This window comes from Arachis ipaensis, chromosome B1, assembly GCF_059453495.1.
Source record: "Arachis ipaensis isolate K30076 ecotype BB chromosome B1, ASM5945349v1, whole genome shotgun sequence".
In the NCBI taxonomy this organism is placed as follows: domain Eukaryota; kingdom Viridiplantae; phylum Streptophyta; class Magnoliopsida; order Fabales; family Fabaceae; genus Arachis; species Arachis ipaensis.
In genome coordinates this window covers 125,139,015-125,151,615 of record NC_142436.1, presented here as the reverse complement: position 1 = coordinate 125,151,615, position 12,601 = coordinate 125,139,015, and the positions used below count along the sequence as shown (strand labels likewise).

At 38.6% G+C, this 12,601-nt stretch overlaps 2 non-coding genes across 2 annotated transcripts; one reads left to right on the top strand and one right to left on the bottom strand.

Annotated features, from left to right (window-relative positions):
- Window positions 1–5,528: 5,528 nt before the first annotated feature.
- Window positions 5,529–5,636, bottom strand: LOC148578253 (small nucleolar RNA R71). Its single transcript, XR_015903493.1, has one exon. It is a non-coding gene; the product is annotated as a small nucleolar RNA R71 (small nucleolar RNA).
- Window positions 5,637–12,279: 6,643 nt separating this feature from the next.
- LOC148578252 (small nucleolar RNA R71) lies at window positions 12,280–12,387 on the top strand. The gene has a single exon (XR_015904043.1). It is a non-coding gene; the product is annotated as a small nucleolar RNA R71 (small nucleolar RNA).
- The last annotated feature ends 214 nt before the right edge of the window (window positions 12,388–12,601 follow it).

Sequence of the window (12,601 nt, the reverse complement as noted above, 5' to 3'; positions counted from 1 at the left end):
TGGAAAGGTTCATCTCCAAAGCTCATCAAGACCACTTCTATGATGTTGTGGCCAAGAAGAAGGTGATCCCCGAGGTCCCTTTCAAACTCAAGAAAAATGAGTATCCAGAGATCCGATATGAAATCCGAAGAAGAGGTTGGGAAGTTCCAACAAACCCCATCCAACAAGTCGGCATCCTAATGGTTCAAGAGTTCTATGCCAATGCATGGATCACTAGAAACCATGATCAAAGTAAGAACCCGAATCCAAAGAATTATATTACAATGGTTCGGGGGAAATACTTAGATTTTAGTCCGGAAAATGTGAGGTTGGCGTTTAACTTGCCCATGATGCAAGGAGATGAACGCCCCTACACTAGAAGGGTCAACTTTAATCAAAGGTTGGACCAAGTCCTTATGGACATATGTGTGAAAGGAGCTCAATGGAAGATTGACTCCAAAGGCAAGCCGGTTCAACTAAGAAGACTGGACCTCAAGCCTGTGGCTAGAGGATGGTTGGAGTTCATCCAACGCTCCATCATCCCCACTAGCAACCGATCTGAAGTTACTGTGGATCGGGCCATCATGATCCATAGCATCATGATTGGAGAGGAAGTAGAAGTTCATGAAGTCATCTCCCTTGAACTCTACAAAATAGCCGAAAAGCCCTATCTTGGGAAAAGGCTAGCTTTTCCTCATCTTATTTGCCATCTATGTTACTCAGCTGGAGCTTTCATAGAAGGAGACATTCCCATTGAGGAAGAGAAGCCCATCACTAAGAAAAAGATGGAGCAAGCAAGAGAGCCCATTCATGGAGCTCAAGAGGCGTAGGAAGCTCATCACCATGAGATCCCGGAGATGCCTCAAATGCATTTTCCTCCACAAAATTATTGGGAGCAAATCAACACCTCCCTAGGAGAATTAAGTTCCAACATGGGACAACTAAGGGTGGAACATCAAGAGCACTCCATCATCCTTCATGAAATAAGAGAAGATCAAAAAGCAATGAGAGAGGAGCAACAAAGACAAGGAAGAGACATAGAAGAGCTCAAGGACATCATTGGTTCCTCAAGAAGGAAACGCCACCATCACTAAGGTGGATTCATTCCTTGTTCTTATTTCTTCTGTTTTTCGTTTTCTATGTTATATGCTTATCTATGTTTGTGTCTTCATTACATGATCATTAGTAGTTAGTAACTATGTCTTAAAGTTATGAATGTCCTATGAATCCATCACCTCTCCTAAATGAAAAAACTGTTTTAATTCAAAAGAACAAGAAGTACATAAGTTTCGAATTTATCCTTGAACTTAGTTTAATTATATTGATGTGGTGACAATGCTTCTTGTTTTCTGAATGAATGCTTGAACAGTGCATATGTATTTTGAAGTTGTTGTTTATGAATGTTAAATATGTTGGCTCTTGAAAGAATGATGATAAGGAGACATATTATTTGATAATCTAAAAAATCATAAAAATGATTCTTGAAGCAAGAAAAAGCAGCAAAGAACAAGGCTTGCAAAAAAAAAGAGAAAAAGAAAATAGGCGAAAAAAAATAGAAAGAAAAAAAAAAAAGAAAAAGCAAGCAGAAAAAGCCAAAAGCTCTTAAAACCAAGAGGCAAGAGCAAAAAGCCAATAACCCTTAAAACCAAAAGGCAAGGGCAAATAAAAAGGATCCCAAGGCTTTGAGCATCAGTGGATAGGAGGGCCTAAAGGAATAAAATCCTAGCCTAAGCGGCTAAACCAAGCTGTCTAACCATGTGCTTGTGGCGTGTAGGTGTCAAGTGAAAAATTGAGACTGAGCGGTTAAAGTCAAGGTCCAAAGTAAAAAAAGAGTGTGCTTAAGAACCCTGGACACCTCTAATTGGGGACTTTAGCAAAGCTGAGTCACAATCTAAAAAGGTTCACCCAATTATGTGTCTGTGGCATTTATGTATCCGGTGGTAATACTGGAAAACAAAGTGCTTAGGGCCACGGCCAAGACTCATAAAATAGCTGTGTTCAAGAATCATCATAATGAACTAGGAGAATCAATAACACTATCTGAACTCTGAGTTCCTATAGATGCCAATCATTCTGAACCTCAATGGATAAAGTGAGATGCCAAAACTATTCAAGAGGCAAAAAGCTACAAGTCCCGCTCATCTGATTGGAGCTATGTTTCATTGATAGTTTGGAATTTATAGTATATTCTCTTCTTTTTATCCTACTTGATTTTCAGTTGCTTGGGGACAAGCAAAAATTTAAGTTTGGTGTTGTGATGAGCGGATAATTTATACGCTTTTTGGCATTGTTTTTAGTATGTTTTTAGTAGAATCTGGTTACTTTTAGGGATGTTTTCATTAGTTTTTATGTTAAATTCACATTTCTGGACTTTACTATGAGTTTGTGTGTTTTTCTGTGATTTCAGGTATTTTCTGGCTGAAATTGAGGGACTTGAGCAAAAATCAGATTCAGAGGTTAAAGAAGGACTGCTAATGTTGTTGGATTCTGACCTCCCTGAACTCAAAATGGATTTTCTGGAGCTACAGAACTCAAAATGGCACGCTTCCAATTGCGTTGGAAAGTAGACATCCAGGGCTTTCCAGAAATATATAATAGTCCATACTTTTCCCAAGTTTAGATGACGCAAACTGGCGTTCAACGCCAGCTCTCTGCCCAATTCTGGCGTCCAGCGCCAGAAACAAGTTGCAAAGTGGAGTTCAACGTCCAAAATGGCACAAAAGCTGGCGTTCAACTCCAAGAATGACCTCTCCACGTGTAGACTTCAAGCTCAGCCCAAGCACACACCAAGTGGGCCCCGGAAGTGGATTTATGCATCAATTACTTACTTCTGTAAACCCTAGTAGCTAGTTTATTATAAATAGGATCTTTTACTAGCAGGAAAGCAGAGGTTCAGAGGAACAAAAGCATCTTTACACGCTTATCTGAAATTCTAACCAATGAATTACATAAGTATTTCTATCCTTATTTTATTAATTATTTTCGAAAACCCCATTACTATTTTATATCCGCCTGACTGAGATTTACAAGGTGACCATAGCTTGCTTCATACCAACAATCTCCGTGGGATTCGACCCTTACTCACGTAAGGTATTACTTGGACGACCCAGTGCACTTGCTGGTTAGTTGTGCGAAGTTGTGAACCATGGTATTGGCATCATGTTTTTTGGCGCCATTACCAGGGAAAGAAAGAGCAATGAATTTTGCATAATCAAAGTGTAATCACAATTTCTGCGCACCAAGTTTTTGGCGCCGTTGCCGGGGATTGTTCGAGTTTGGACAACTAACGGTTCATCTTGTTGCTCAGATTAGGTAACTTTCTTTTTGTTTTCTTTTCAAAAATTTTTCAAAAATCTTTCGAAAAATTTCTCCTTTGTTTTCGAAAATAAAAAAAATAATAAAAAAATAATGTTTTCAAAAATAAATTATTCTATGGCTTCAAAACTTTCAAGAATGAATTCTAGAGTTTCATGGTAACATGTTGAATCCTATCTGGCTGAAAAGCCATACCCAAACTCCTTTGGGATTGATCTTCAACTAATCACCTCAATGGATGTAAATCCATTCTAAAGCTTGACTGGCTATTAAGCCATGTCTAACCCTCAGATTGGAGCTTTAGACTAAAGAGTACAAGATTCCTGGAATTCATATGAAAAATTTTGAATCCTTATTTTTTCTTTTTCAAAATGATTTTCAAAAATTTTAAAATAAAAATACAAAAAAAATCATAAAATCATAAAAATCGAAAATATTTTGTGTTTCTTGTTTGAGTCTTGAGTCATGTTATAAGTTTGGTGTCAATTGCATGTGCATCTTGCATTTTTCGAAAATTCTCATGCATTCATAGTGTTCTTCATGATCTTCAAGTTGTTCTTGGTAAGTCTTCTTGTTTGATCTTTGCATTTGCATGTTTTGTGTCTTTTCGTATTTTTCATATGCATTCTTGAATTCTTAGTGTCTAAGCATTAAAGAATTCTACGTTTGGTGTCTTGCATGTTTTCCTTGCATTAAAAATTTTTCAAAAATATGTTCTTGGTGTTCATCTTGACATTCATAGCATTCTTGCATGCATTCATTGTTTTAATCTAAAAATTTCATGCATTGCATCATTTTTCTTGTTTTTCTCTCTCATCATTAAAAATTCAAAAATCAAAAAAATATCTTTCCCTTTTTCTCTCTTAAAATTTCGAAAATTAGATTTGACTTTTTCAAAAATTTTTAAAAATCTAGTTGTTTCTTATGAGTCAAATCAAATTTTCAATTTAAAAATCTCATCTTTTTCAAAATCTTTTTCAAAAATCAAATCTTTTTCAAATTTCTTAGTTATTTTCGAAAATAACATAATCAATTAATGTTTTGATTCAAAAATTTCAAGTTTGTTACTTACTTGTTAAGAAAGATTCAAACTTTAAGTTCTAGAATCATATCTTGTGATTTCTTGTGAATCAAGTCATTAATTATGATTTTAAAAATTCAAATCTTTTTCAAAATCTAATTTCTATCATATCTTTTCAAAAATATCTTCTTATCTCACCTTTTTTCAAAAAAATTTGATTTCAAAATATCTCTTCTAACTTCCTAACTTCTTATCTTTTAAAAATTTGTTTCAACTAACTAACTAACTTTTTGTTTGTTTCTTATCTTTTTCAAAACTACCTAACTAACTCTCTCTCTCTTTCTCTAATTTTCGAAAACATCTCCCTCTTTTTCAAAATTTCTTTTTAATTAACTAATTATTTCAATTTTTAAATCTTAATTTTCGAAAACTACTTTCAAAAATCACTAACTCTTTTTCAAAAACTATTTTCGAAATTTTCCCTCTCTCATCTTATTCTATTTATTTATTCATCTACTAACATCTCTCCCTCACCCACCAAAAATCCGAACCCTCTCTCTCTCTCTCTCTCTTTCTGAGTTCAGATTTTTCTCTTTTTCTTTTCTTCTACTAACAATAAGGAACCTCTTTACTGTGACATAGAGGATTCATCTTCTTTTCTTATTTTCTTCTCTTTCTTATGAGCAGGGACAAAGAAAAAGGTATTCTTGTTGAAGCTGATCCAGAACCTGAAAGGACTCTGAAGAGGAAACTAAGAGAAGCTAAATTACAACAATCCAGAGACAACTTGATTGAAAATTTCGAACAAGTAAAGGAGATGGCAGCCGAACCCAACAATAATGCAAGGAGGATGCTTGGTGACTTTACTGCACCTAATTCCAATTTACATGGAAGAAGCATCTCCATTCCTACCATTGGAGCAAACAATTTTGAGCTGAAACCTCAGCTAGTTTCTCTGATGCAGCAGAACTGCAAGTTTCATGGACTTCCATCTGAAGATCCTTTTCAGTTCTTAATTGAATTCTTGCAGATCTGTGATACTGTTATGACTAATGGAGTAGATCCTGAAGTCTACAGGCTCATGCTTTTCCCTTTTGCTATAAGAGACAGAGCTAGAATATGGTTAGACTCTCAACCTAAAGACAGCCTGAACTCTTGGGATAAGCTGGTCACGGCTTTCTTAGCCAAGTTCTTTCCTCCTCAAAAGCTGAGCAAGCTTAGAGTGGATGTTCAAACCTTTAAACAAAAAGATGGTGAATCCCTCTATGAAGCTTGGAAAAGATACAAACAGTTGACCAAAAAGTGTCCTTCTGACATGCTTTCAGAATGGACCATCCTGGATATATTCTATGATGGTTTATCTGAGCTATCAAAGATGTCATTGGATATATCTGCAGGTGGATCCATTCACCTAAAGAAGACACCTGCAGAAGCTCAAGAACTCATTGACATGGTTGCTAATAACCAGTTCATGTACACTTCTGAGAGGAATCCTGTGAGTAATGGGACGCCTATGAAGAAGGGAGTTCTTGAAGTTGATACTCTGAATGCCATATTGGCTCAGAACAAAATATTAACTCAGCAAGTCAGTATGATTTCTCAGAGTCTGAATGGAATGCAAGCTGTATCCAACAGTACTCAAGAGGCTTCTTATGCAGAAGAAGCTTATGATCCTGAAAACCCTGCAATAGCGGAGGTAAATTACATGGGTGAACCTTATGGAAACACCTATAATCCATCATGGAGAAGTCATCCAAATTTCTCATGGAAGGATCAAAAGCCTCAACAAGGCTTTAATAATGGTGGAAGAAACAGGTTTAGCAATAGCAAGCCTTTTCCATCATCCACTCAGCAATAGACAGAGAATTCTGAGTAGAATCCATCTAGCTTAGCAAATTTAGTCTCTGATCTATCTAAGGCCACTGTGAGTTTCATGAATGAAACAAGATCTTCCATTAGAAATTTGGAAGCACAAGTGGGCTAGCTGAGTAAAAGGATCACTGAAATCCCTCCTAGTACTCTCCCAAGCAATACAGAAGAAAATTCAAAGGGAGAGTGCAAGGCTGGTGCGCAGAAATTGTGATTACACTTTAATTATGTAAAATTCATCGCTCTTTCTTTCTCTGGTAATGGCGCCAAAAACATGATGCCAATACCATAGTTCACAACTTCACACAACTAACCAGCAAGTGCACTGGGTCATCCAATACCTTACGTGAGTAAGGGTCGAATCCCACGGAGATTGTTGGTATGAAGCAAGCTATGGTCACCTTGTAAATCTCAGTCAGGCGGATATAAAATAGTAATGGAGTTTTCGAAAATAATTAATAAAATAGGGATAGAGATACTTATGTAAATTATTGGTGAGAATTTCAGATAAGCGAATAGAGATGCTTTTTGTTCCTCTGAACCTTTGCTTTCCTGCTGCCTTCATCCAATCAGTCTTACTCCTTTTCATGGCTGGCTTTTTGTGATACATCACCATTGTCAATGGCTACTTTCGGTCTTCTCTCGGGAAAATGATCCAAATGCCCTGTCACGGCACGGCTAATCGTCTGGAGGCATCACCCTTGTCAATGGTTTCATCTTATCCTCTCAGTGAAAATGGTCAACGCACCCTGTCACGGCACGGCTATTCATCTGTCGGTTCTCGATCATGCTGGAATAGGATTTACTATCCTTTTGCGTCTGTCACTATGCCCAGCAATCGCGAGTTTGAAGCTCGTCACAGTCATTCAATCATTGAATCCTACTCGGAATACCACAGACAAGGTTTAGACCTTCCGGATTCTCTTGAATGCTGCCATCATTCTAGCTTACACCACGAAGATTCTGATTAAGAGATCTAAGAGATACTCATTCAATCTAATGTAGAACGGAAGTGGTTGTCAGGCACGCGTTCATAGGAAATGATGATGATTGTCACGTTCATCACATTCAGGTTGAAGTGCGAATGAATATCTTAGAAACGAAATAAGATGAATTGAATAGAAAATAGTAGTACTTTGCATTAATCTTTGAGGAATAGCAGAGCTCCACACCTTAATCTATGGAGTGTAGAAACTCTACCGTTGAAAATACATAAGTGAATAGAGGGTAAGCATGGCCGAGTGGCCAGCCCCCAAACATGATCAATAGATCAAAATATAATCCAAAGATCAAAAGATGTCTACTACAATAGTAAGAGGTCCTATTTATAATAAACTAGCTACTAGGGTTTACAGAAGTAAGTAATTGATGCATAAATCCACTTCCGGGGCCCACTTGGTGTGTGCTTGGGCTGAGCTTTAACTTTCCACGTGAAGAGGCCATTTGTGGAGTTGAACGCCAGGTTTTGATCCATTTCTGGCGTTCAACTCTGGTTTTTGATCCCTTTCTGGCGCTGAACTCCATAATTGGGCAGAGAGCTGGCGTTGAACGCCAGTTTACGTCATCTAAACTTGGGCAAAGTATGGACTATTATACATTTCTGGAAAGCTCTGGATGTCTACTTTCCAACGCATTTGGAAGCGCGCCATTTCGAGTTCTGTCGCTCTAGAAAATCCACTTTGAGTACAGGGAGGTCAGAATCCAACAGCATCAGCAGTCCTTCTTCAACCTCTGAATTTGATTTTTGCTCAAGTCCCTCAATTTCAGCCAGAAAATACCTGAAATCACAGAAAAACACACAAACTCATAGTAAAGTCCAGAAATGTGAATTTAGCATAAAAACTAATGAAAACATCCCTAAAAGTAACTAGATCCTACTAAAAACATACTAAAAACAATGTCAAAAAGCGTATAAATTATCCGCTCATCACAACACCAAACTTAAATTGTTGCTTGTCCCCAAGCAACTGAAAATCAAATAGGATAAAAAGAAGAGAATATACTATAAATTCCAAACTATCAATGAAACATAGCTCCAATCAAATGAGCGGGACTTATAGCTTTTTGCCTCTTGAATAGTTTTCGCATCTCACTTTATCCATTGAGGTTCAGAATGATTGGCATCTATAGGAACTCAGAGTTCAGATAGTGTTATTGATTCTCCTAGTTCAGTATGATGATTCTTGAACACAGCTATTTTATGAGTCTTGGCCGTGGCCCTAAGCACTTTGTTTTCCAGTATTACCACCGGATACATAAATGCCACAGACACATAATTGGGTGAACCTTTTCAGATTGTAACTCAGCTTTGCTAAAGTCCCCAATTAGAGGTGTCCAGGGTTCTTAAGCACACTCTTTTTTTGCTTTGGACCTTGACTTTAACCGCTCAGTCTCAAGTTTTCACTTGACACCTACACGCCACAAGCACATGGTTAGGGACAGCTTGGTTTAGCCGCTTAGACCAGGATTTTATTCCTTTAGGCCCTCCTATCCACTGATGCTCAAAGCCTTGGGATCCTTTTTATTTGCCCTTGCCTTTTGGTTTTAAGGGTTATTGGCTTTTTGCTCTTGCCTCTTGGTTTTAAGAGCTTTTGGCTTTTTCTGCTTGCTTTTTTTTTCTTTCTATTTTTTTCGCCTATTTTATTATTTTTTTTTCTGCAAGCTTTGTTCTTTGCTGCTTTTTCTTACTTCAAGAATCATTTTTATGATTTTTCAGATTATCAAATAACATGTCTCCTAGTCATCATTCTTTCAAGAGCCAACATATTTAACATTCTTAAACAACAACTTCAAAAGACATATGCACTGTTCAAGCATACATTCAGAAAACAAGAAGCATTGTCACCACATCAATATAATTAAGCTAAGTTCAAGGATAAATTCGAAACTCATGTACTTCTTGTTCTTTTGAATTAAAACATTTTTCATTTTAAGAGAGGTGATGGATTCATAGGACATTCATAACTTTAAGACATAGTTACTAACTACTAATGATCATGTAATGAAGACACAAACATAGATAAGCACATAATATAGAAAACGAAAAACAGAAGAAATAAGAACAAGGAATGAATCCACCTTAGTGATGGTGGCGTTTCCTTCTTGAGTAACCAATGATGTCCTTGAGCTCTTCTATGTCTCTTCCTTGTCTTTGTTGCTCCTCCCTCACTGCTTTTTTGATCTTCTCTGATTTCATGAAGGATGATGGAGTGCTCTTGATGTTCCACCCTTAGTTGTCCCATGTTGGAACTTAATTCTCCTAGGGATGTGTTGATTTGCTCCCAAAAATTCTGTGGAGGAAAGTGCATCCCTTGAGGTATCTCAGGGATTTCTTGATGATGAGCTTCTTCATGTGCCTGTTGAGATCCATGAATGTGCTCTCTTGTTTGCTCCATCCTTTTCTTAGTGATGGGCTTGTGAGATGAATCTTTCCATCTCCCATGGCTCAGAGGTGGAAGCAATTGCCTTCCCTTTTCTCTTTCTTGAGATTTCTCTGGCCTTAGGTGCCATTAATGGTAATGGAAAAACAAAAAGCTATGCTTTTACCACACCAAACTTAGAATGTTGCTCGCCCTCGAGCAAGAGAAGAAAGAATAGGTGAAGAAGAAGAAGAAGATATGGAGGAGATGGAGGGATGTGTGTATTCGGCCATATGGGTGGGATTGGGTGGGTGTATGGATGTGAGTGGTAAATGGAAAACAGAAGGGATGACCATGAATGGAGAGAGAGATGGTGATTGGTGAAGAGTTTTGGGGAATAGTGTTTATGGGATTGTGTGAAAGAGAGTGGTGAGGGATGAGAAGAAGTGAGTGGAGGTAGGTGGGGATCCTGTGGGGTCCACAGATCCTGAGGTGATCCTGTGGGGTCCACAGATCCTGAGGTGATCCTGTGGGGTCCACAGATCCTGAGATGATTCTCTGGGGTCCACAGATCCTGAGATGATCCTGTGGGGTCCACAGATCCTGAGGTGTTCAAGGATTTACAACCTTGCACCAAATTAGGCATGTAAAATGCCCTTGCACACAACTCTGGGCGTTCAGTGCCAGGTTGGTGCCCATTTTGGGTGTTCAACGCCCATTTGTTGCCCATTTCTGGCGTTGAACGCCAGAACCATGCTTGTTCTGGGCGTTCAGCGCCAGCTCCTCTCCAGGGTGCAATTCTGGCGTTCAGCGCCCAGATGATGCCCATTTTGGGCATTCAGCGCCCAGATACTGCCCATTTTGGGCGTTCAGCGCCAGAACCATGCTCTGTTCTGGCGTTGAACGCCAGGCAGATGCTTCCTCCACGGTGTGATTTTTCTTCTGCTGTTTTTGATTCCGTTTTCAATTTTTATATTTATTTTGTGACTCCTCATGATCATGAACCTATAAAGACATATAACTAAGAAAAATATAGTTAGATAAATAGAAATTGGGTTGCCTCCCAATAAGCGCTTCTTTAATGTCAATAGCTTGACAGTAGGCTCTCATGGAGCCTCACAGATGTTCAGAGCATTGTTGAGACTCTCCAACACCAAACTTAGAGTTTGACTGTGGGGGCTTTGTTTGACTCTGCTTTGAGAGAAGCTTTTTATGCTTCCTCTCCATGGATGCAGAGAGAGATCATTGAGTTGTAAACACAAGGTTGTCCTCATTCAATTGAAGGATTAATTCTCCTCTGTCCACATCAATCACAGCTCTTGCTGTGGCTAGGAAATGTCTTCCTAGGATGATGGATTCATCCTCTTCCTTTCCAGTATCCAAGACTATGAAATCAGCAGGGATGTAAAGGCCTTCAACCTTTACTAGCACGTCTTCTACTTGTCCATAAGCCTATTTTCTTGAATTGTCTGCCATCTCTAATGAGATTTTAGCAGCTTGCACCCCATAGATTCCCAGTTTCTCTATTACAGAGAGTGGCATGAGGTTTATTCCTGAACCAAGGTCACACAGAGCCTTAAAGATCATGGTGCCTATGGTACAAGGTATTATGAACTTTCCAGGATCCTGTCTCTTCTGAGGCAATGTCAGTTGATCCAGATCACTTAGTTCATTGGTGAACAAGGGAGGTTCATCTTCCCAAGTTTCAATACCAAATAATTTGGCATTCAGCTTCATGATTGCACCAAGAAACTTGGCAGTTTGCTCTTCAGTAACATCCTCATTCTCTTCAGAAGAGGAATACTCATCAGAGCTCATGAATGGCATAAGGAGGTTCAATGGAATATCTGTGGTCTCTAGATGAGTCTCAGAGTCCTTTGGTTCCTCAGAGGGAAGCTCCTTATTGACCACTGGACGTCCCAGGAGGTCTTCCTCCTTGGGATTCACGTCCTCTTCTTCCCTTACAGGTTCGGCCATGGTGCTTATATCAATGGCCTTGCACTTTCCTTTTGGATTCTCTTCCGTATTGCTTGGGGGAGTACTAGGAGGGATTTCAGTGATCCTTTTACTCAGCTGGCCTACTTGTGCTTCCAAATTTCTAATGGAAGACCTTGTTTCATTCATGAAACTTATAGTGGCCTTAGATAGATCAGAGACTAAGTTTGCTAAATTAGAAGTATTTTGTTCAGAGTTCTTTGTCTGTTGCTGAGTGGATGATGGAAAAGGTTTATTATTGTTAAACCTGTTTCTTCCACCATTATTAAAGCCTTGTTGAGGCCTTTGATCCTTCCATGAGAGATTTAGATGATTTCTCCATGATGGGTTATAGGTGTTTCCATAAGGTTCACCTAAGTAATTCACCTCTACTATTGCAGGGTTTTCAGGATCATAAGCTTCTTTTGCATAAGAAGCCTCTTGAGTACTGTTGGATGCAGCTTGCATTCCATTCAGACTCTGGGAAATCATATTGACTTGTTGAGTCAATATTTTTTTCTGAGCTAATATGGCATTCAGAGTATCAATTTCAAGAACTCCCTTCTTCATAGGCGTCCCATTACTCATAGGATTCCTCTCAGAAGTGTACATAAACTGGTTATTAGCAACCATGTCAATGAGTTCTTGAGCTTCTGTAGGTGTTTTCTTTAGGTGAATGGATCCACCTGCAGAAGTATCCAATGACATCTTTGATAACTCAGATAAACCATCATAAAATATATCCAGGATGGTCCATTCTGAAAGCATGTCAGAAGGACACTTTTTGGTCAACTGTTTGTATCTTTCCCAAGTTTCATAGAGGGATTCACCATCTTTTTGTTTGAAGGTTTGAACATCCACTCTAAGCTTGCTCAGCTTTTGAGGAGGAAAGAACTTGGCTAAGAAAGCCGTGACCAGCTTATCCAAGAGTTCAGGCTGTCTTTAGGTTGAGAGTCCAACCATATTCTAGCTCTGTCTCTTACAGCAAATGGGAAAAGCATGAGCCTGTAGACTTCAGGATTTACTCCATTAGTCTTAACAGTGTCACAGATCTGCAAGAATTCAGTTAAGAACTGAAAAGGAT